The sequence below is a fragment of the Bison bison genome, unplaced genomic scaffold, assembly GCF_000754665.1.
Source record: "Bison bison bison isolate TAMUID 2011002044 unplaced genomic scaffold, Bison_UMD1.0 scf7180017864235, whole genome shotgun sequence".
NCBI classification, from domain to species: Eukaryota; Metazoa; Chordata; class Mammalia; order Artiodactyla; family Bovidae; genus Bison; species Bison bison.
In genome coordinates, this window is record NW_011494807.1 from 7,751,328 (window position 1) to 7,759,203 (window position 7,876).

The following is a 7,876-nucleotide window of genomic DNA, read 5'->3' on the forward strand; positions in this document are numbered from 1 at the left end:
GGTTGGTCATAACTTCCCTTCCAAGGAGTAAGCATCTTTTAATTTCATGGCTGCAATCACCATTTGCAGTGATTTTGGAGCCCATAAAAATATAGTCAGCCACTGTTTCCATTGTTTCCCCATCTATTTGCCATGAAGTGATGGGACCGGATGCCATGATCTTAGTTTTCTGAATGTTGAGCTTTAAGCCACCTTTTTCACTCTCCACTTTCACTTTCATCAAGAGGCTCTTTAGTTCTTCTTTGCTTAGAGATGGAAATACCAGACCACCTGACCTGCCTCTTGAGAAATCTGTATGCAGGTCAGGAAGCAACAGTTAGAACTGGACATGGAACAACAACTGGTTCCAAATAGGAAAAAGAGTACGTTAAGCCTGTATAGTGCTTATTTAACTTGTATGCAGAGTACATCATGAGAAACGCTGGGCTGGAGGAAGCACAAGCTGGAATCAAGCTTGCCGGGAGAAATATCAATAACCTCAGATATGCAAATGACACCACTCTTATGGCAGAAAGCAAAGAAGAACTAAAGGACTGGAAAAAGTCAGTTTTCATTCCAATCCCAAAGAAAGGCAATGCCAAAGAATGTTCAAACTACTGCACAATTGCACTCATCTCACACAATAGTAAAGTGATGCTTAAAATTCTCCAAGCCAGGCTTCAGCAATACATGAACCATGAACTTAGATGTTCAAGCTGCTTTTAGAAGAGGCAGAGGAACCAGAGATCAAATTGCCAACATCCACTGGATCATCGAAAAAGCAAGAGAGTTCCAGAAAAACATCTATTTCTGCTTTATTGACTATGCCAAAGCCTTTGACTTGTGGATCACAATAAACTGTGGAAAATTCTGAAAGAGATGGGAATACCAGAATATTTCTTCAAGGATTAACAAACATCTTGAGAAGAAAACACCCCCAAAAAAGACCATTAGAAAATGGTAGAGTACAGTCAACTGCTAATTTAAACAGCATTGTCTATAAACTTTCTGGAAGTTCAGAGAAAATTTTTTAAATTTAGATATACCTTGATTACTCAGGATAAAATTTTTTGTTTCAGACAAGATGCCTCTCCCCATCTCCATAACTGAAAGCAGACCAGGTAATTAAAGGAGTCTGGGAGTGAGTAACATCCTTTCCCTCAGCTTGGAATTTCAACCTTTCCCAGCTAAGTGTAAGAAAAAAGCCAAGCCTAGATTTACTGAGTGCCAGCCACTTGCCAAGTGCTTTAATGAAAATCTCCATTTTTACAGACAACAAAACTGCAACTGGATTGTTTCATGCCCGAGGTTATTGAGCTAGGAGGCAGCAGGGCCAGTGTTTTATACTGAGTCAGAGCTCCCGATCCTTCAAAATTGAAATCATGCCTTTGATGAAACCACACACATGCTAATGAATGCATCCCACTCATTATTTATTCAGCCAGTTTTTTTCATATAAATGGTTAGAAAGCAGACATTTTATCTTTTGTGCAAACAGCATGTTATCTTCCTGAGCAATGTGCTCAGGTAAATCTTGAGATCATTTCATAAACATTAGAACCAGGGGAGGAAAAGGATCCTCAAAATCCCCTAGCAGGGTTGCCAGATTCAGTAGATAAAATATAGGATATTCAGTAAAACATTAGGGATATCCTTGTGCTAAAAACATCATTGAATTATTTACTTGAAATCTGTGTTGAACTGAATATCCTGCTTTTTATCTGGCAGCCTCATTCTGAAGCCCCCATTCACAATTTCATCCTTCTTCTCAAAATGGCAGATTTTTCCTTGTTAGATATTTACTCTTATTTTCTCTCCTATAAGCCCTATATAAGAGAAAAGCAGATGGGAAGAGTGGCCATTAGGTGCTTATCAAAAGGAGAATTTTGTTTCAATAATTGAGTCATCAGCTCTCTGTGCATGGTGTAGAAACTGTAAATTTCATCCCTAATTCTGAAAATTTCTGACTAGTGGCAAAATCTTTTAAATGACTTTATTAAATGAAAATTGTTCTGTTTTACTGGTTAAGGGTCTTAGAATATTGGTAGGTAGAAGGAGACCTATGCCACCTATGCGTGCGTGCGTGCTAAGTCGCTTCAGTCCTGTCCAACTCTTTGTTATTCTATGGAGCATAGCCCACCAGGTTCCTCTGTCCTTGGGATTCTCCAGGCAAGAATACTAGAGTGGGTTGCCATGCCCTCCTCCAGGGGATCTGCCTGACCTAGGGATCAAACCCCCATCTCTTATGTCTCCTGCATTGGCAGGTGGGTTCTTTACCCCTAGTGCTACCTGGAAAGCCTTATACCACCTACACCATGCATTAAACTTGAAATTTTATGTATATTAAGCTCCAACTTAGAGTTTTTGTTTTTTTTTTTAAATACATTTCAAGAGACAATTTTCCTAATTTCCACATATTGCAGAGTCATGATGGTGACCACAGTCTCTGATGGATGGTTGGTTAATTAAATGATACAAAATCAATCTGGAAAACTTCCCAAGAATCTGTGGTCAGTTGGCGGTAAATACACATGGGAATCTTAGACAAATTCACTGTCAAGACTGCCACGATGAAGGTATTAAAATTCATCCATGGTTCTCAAATACAAGGAAAACAGCTGAATGTGGGTGAACGTACAGTCTCTGGAACAATGACCTTCTTATTTTCAAAGGATAAAAACTTCATCAAAAACTTGAAAATAGTTTCTGAACATGATGGAAAACAGAGCATGGAGAACATGAAACAAGACAGTAATCGAAGAAAAAACTCCAGTTTTGGTCAATGTCTACACAGGGGAATTTTTAAAATGCACATGTCACCCCCAGAAGACAAGTTTTATTGTACTCATGACATGTTCCTGCACAATGTTTTAGATATTTCTCTATTAGTTATCCCTGAGGGATGTGTAGGAATGTAAAGTTGATAGAGATTGCAAGGTGACCTGCTCCGGCTCCTCCCAGGGTAGCAGGGAAAAGGCAGTTTTAATCACGGCTTAATGGAGAGGTGAAGGTGGGAGTGGGAGATGGAAGCACAAATACTTATTTATAAAAGTTTTAAAAGTAATTGCTAAAAAGTTCCACTGAGAGAGATTAAATGATTTTCAAAATCAGCCACTCAAGTATCTCATTTACCAGATATTTTTTCTTAGGACTTCATTAAGATCTCTTTGATTACATTGTGAAAACAATGAATATATCATTCTTTTAACCTAAATTATAAGATAGTTTCTCCAGAGAGAGGTGCTTCCCTCTAGCTTCAGATAAGGGAAGGTGGTAGGGATGGACCCCCCCAGTTGTGGTGGGATCCCAGTGCTCTGAACATCTGCACTCACTTTGAAACATAATTCAGCGTTTTCTTTTTAAACACTCCAAAGAACAAATCCAATTCTGCAGTACATGACAAGTATTTCAGGTGTTAACAGGATTTAGTAGGAATGTAAGAAAGCAAATTGACCTTGTCCCCCACCCCTGCCACCCCGCTCCCAAAAAAAACAAAAAGAAAAATCCAAACAGAAGTTCATGTTAGGTATTTTCCCATTTCACCATAGTTTCTCTCCAGCTGCCTCAAATTTCTGCTTTCTTTCCCCTTCCGTCTCTCAAATGTTCCACTTTTTGGAGGAATACTTCTCTCACCCTCAGCTAGTATATCCCACTCAGCAAAAGAGCAGCCCTATGGACAGAAGGGGCTTCCCTTGTGGCTCAGCTGGTAAAGAATCCACCCGTGATGCGGGAGACCTGGGTTCGATCCCTGGGTTGGGAAGATACTCTGGAGAAAAGAAAGGCTACCCACTCTAGTATTTTGGCCTGGAGAATTCCATGGACTGTATAGTCCATGGGGTTGCAAACAGTCAGACACAACTGAATGACTTTCACTGTCTATGGACAGAAGGATCCTGGAAACTGCTCTCCTACTGACAATCATTATCACCCCAAACCCTTGGGATCTCATGTCCTATACCCAGTCACTTTTCAAGTATTCTTTAAGCAAGTTTTTTCCTTTGTGATAGTGTACCTCAAGATGGCCCCCAATGATTCTTGCCTCTGGAATTCACTCTTCTTATGTAATCTCCACCTACAATGAATCGTGGCTAAATTACCATGGCCCGTATGACCAAGAGAATCTGGTAGAAGTAACTGTGTATGACATCTGAAGACAGGTCTTAAAGTCATTGTAGATTTCACCTTGGTCTCTGGATAATTCACTCTGGAGGAAGCCATGCCTCTAGGACACTCAAGCAGCTCTGTGACTTGGCCCATGTAGAGAGAAACTGAGGTCCTGCCAACACCAGCATCATCCACGCTGTCAATCATGCTAGAGAACTTTCTTGAAACTGATGACAAATGTCTTGACTGACATTGAACTAAAACTCAGAGATCCAAACTCAGAACCACCCAAACTACCACTGAATTCTCAATTCACAAGAACTATCAGAGAAAATGCTTGTTACTATTCTAAGTGACTAAGTTTTATAATTTGCCTTTTGAGACTGTAAAATAATAAGAAATACATATTGGTCTCAGCCCTAGTTCGTGCTAATATTTGCTGTTTGATCTAGTTCCTGACACAGAGTTCCTAAAATATTTGTAATTTCCTAAGTGACAGATCTTATGATCTAATGAGATGACTCTTGGTGGGCTCCTGGGTGGGGACTGGTCACCAGAAAGACCAAGCCACGATTAGAAGCTTAGAACTTTCAGCCCCAGTTCCCATTCTTCAGAGAGGAGACAGAGGCTAAAAACTTAGTCACCGATCAATCATACCTATGTGATGAAGTCTCCATAAAAATCCCTAAAATATGGGCTTTGGAGAGCTTCCGGGTTGGTGATCACATCCATGTACCAGGATTATGGTACACTTGACTCCACAGAGGATAGGAGCCTCTGTGCTCAGGATCTTTCCAGACATCATCCTAAGTACCTCTTCATCTGACTGTTCATTTGTATACTTTTAAACGTCCTTTGTAATAAATTGGCAATATTAAATAAGCCATTTTCCTGGGTTCTGTGAGTCACTCTGTTATTGAGCCCGAGCATGGGGTCATGGGAACCCTGATTTGTAGCTGAGTCAGACAGGAATTGTGAATATCCTGGGATACCCACTACTTGTGACTGGTGTATGAAGTAGTCCTGTGAGACTGAGCCCTTAACCTACAGGGATTGCATTAAGCTAAGCAGTTAGTGTCAGAATTGCTTCATGTGGATAACCCAAATGTTTACGGTCAGAGTGTTTCCTATTCAACAACAATGAATAAGCAATGCATTCTTAATGCAGACAGTGATTCTAATTCTAACTCAGTTTTGAGGTATTAAGAATGCCTCGGGATTCACAGTATTGGATGACTTCTCTATTTCTTATCTTCCATCATGTTTTCTTAATAAATCAATATGAAGAAATACAGAAACTGTTACCCTGAGTTTCTAATGGATTAATTATTTAAAGTATATTCTATTCAGACCTAAAGACGTTAAAGCATTATAGCAGTAGCTCATCTGAAGCCAAGAAAACTAGATTCTCCTTTTTTCCAGCTCATGGTCTTTGGCGCATTATTAATCTAAGACACAGCTTTTCCACCTGTAAAATATGCAGAGTAATCACAAGTATCTCACAGAGATCTGAAAGAATGAAATATAATAGTACATGTTCTCTGTACCCTGCATGGCTTGTAGTGAATGCACAAGAAATGTTGGCTATTATGGAGCTGCTGTCCATATTAAAAGTATGTCTGTTCTGAATACATTTAAAATGGAAATTTGGCAGATAAAGGATAGAAGCTCGAACCCAAATCTTGCCAGCATCTTATTTTTTGTTAACAATATTAACCAGATCTGAATGACTTCCTGTTTATCTAGACTAGTTCACAGACAACACACTGACGCTGTGAGCTTGGATGTTGTGGGATGCTAATCATTTCTAACAATGTCAACTCGGGGAAAGCACCAGCTGGAGGAAATTTAATCAGGGATATCTTCCACATTTTATGTTACAGTCTACCTACACTTAACTAGTTTGCATAGAGAAATCTTACAGTTATAGAATATTCATGAAATATTCTTAAACCTCTCCTGCTTCATGTCCTGGGTTTATCTATTCCTCCATCACACACACATACACACACACTTAATCTACTCAGAAATCATTTATTGGTTGATTTATTGGTAATTGTGATGCTCCCTTAGCTAGAAGATGACACTGATCATGAGATTACTCTGTAAATGGGGAAGAGAAACAGATGGTTCTCTCAAAAAGAGTTGAAGTAGCAGAAAAAAAGGGAAATTTAAAACTCTAATAGAAAACGCCAACTAGAAAAGTCATAAATAATGAAAATATGAAAAACACGGGAAGCCATAAGGAAAGTGAGTATTTGCTTGGTATGAAAAATTAGTACAGAATTGACTCAAGGGCAAACACTATATAAGAATTTCTTATGCCTGTCACTAGAACTTACATTTCATCATCTCCCTTAGCCAATGATTAACAGCACTAAAACGAAGTGAAAGTTTAGCTTGCAGATACCTTTAAACATTTACCATAAACCTTATAAGCTTACTGTTTATAAACATTGGCTTAATTTAGGTTTGCTGGCTCTTTATCTTCAGCATTGGAAATTGGGGAAAAAAGGCTATGTATTGAGAAATAAGTTGATTAACTGGGTCCCCAGGTAAATAGGGGAGATTACTGCTTAGAAGACCCTGGGCTATCACTGAGACAAAGTTTTCCCATATGTATACAGAAATCATATTATCTGTTCTTCCATCATATCTGAGCAATAAGTCAGTCAATAACTAGATCTGGTCCACGAGATGTAAATACACTCCTCATATTTATTACTTTAAGACAGCAAATTTCAGATGAATTCCACAACAAAAATGGGGAGGCCAAAGAGGGAGCAGTGATCAGAGTTTAGACCATGAGTTCTCATCCTGAAAACAATAACTTACGTGAATTGACACATATTGAATGCTGAGTGCGTAAGTGCACCACTGGGCTTCCATCACTCAGATAAGACTCAGGAAGTTCTCCTTTGGGAAGTCTGAATAGACTAGAAGACCTAAAGTCACTGACATCATAGTTTTTTGATAAATGGCCCACCCAGATAACATGATAATGAAGTTCAAAGTCAACAAGTCTCACACACATGCTCAGAGCTTCCAACTAGAGAAGTCTTCCAAGATGGAAGATAAAAACCAAAACAAATAGGGAAAACACAATAAGGCAGGAAAAGAAACCAGTGAGGAATAAGATATCTTCCAAAGCCTATTCTATATATTCCAGGGAATTAAGAGACGTTAGTGCATCCATGAATTGAAAACAAGATACTAGGTAAAAAGCATTTAGTAAACCAAAAAATATCTTTGGAAACTGAAAAAAGATGATGGCAAAAATTATAAACTCAGTGGAAGAGTTGAAAATACAGCTGGAGAAATAGATCAGAAAGTAGAAAAAAAAAAGATAAAAGTGAGGGGAGATAAGAAATTTAGAAAACAGTCTACAAAATATAATACACAACAATAGATATTCAAAAAGAGCAGGGACAGAGGAAATTGAAGGTAGGAAATCATTGAGAAAATAATTGAAGACATTTCCCTACGACCGAAGGTCATGAATTTTCAGATTAAAAGAGTTCATGGGAGGCTTAAACAATGAATGAGAATAAGCTTATGTAAAGTACATCAATGTGAAATTTCAGAACTGGGCACAGAATAGATTCTCAAAGATTCCAGATGGAAAAGCAAGTCATACACAAAGTGTTAAAAATCACATTAACTCTGTAAGCTAGAAAAATCAAGAAATTCTTTAAAATTCACAAACAGTACTATTTCCTATGTAGAATTTAATACACAGCCAAAATATCAATCAAATGAGAGGAGAAAATGCAGATATTGTCAAACATATGAC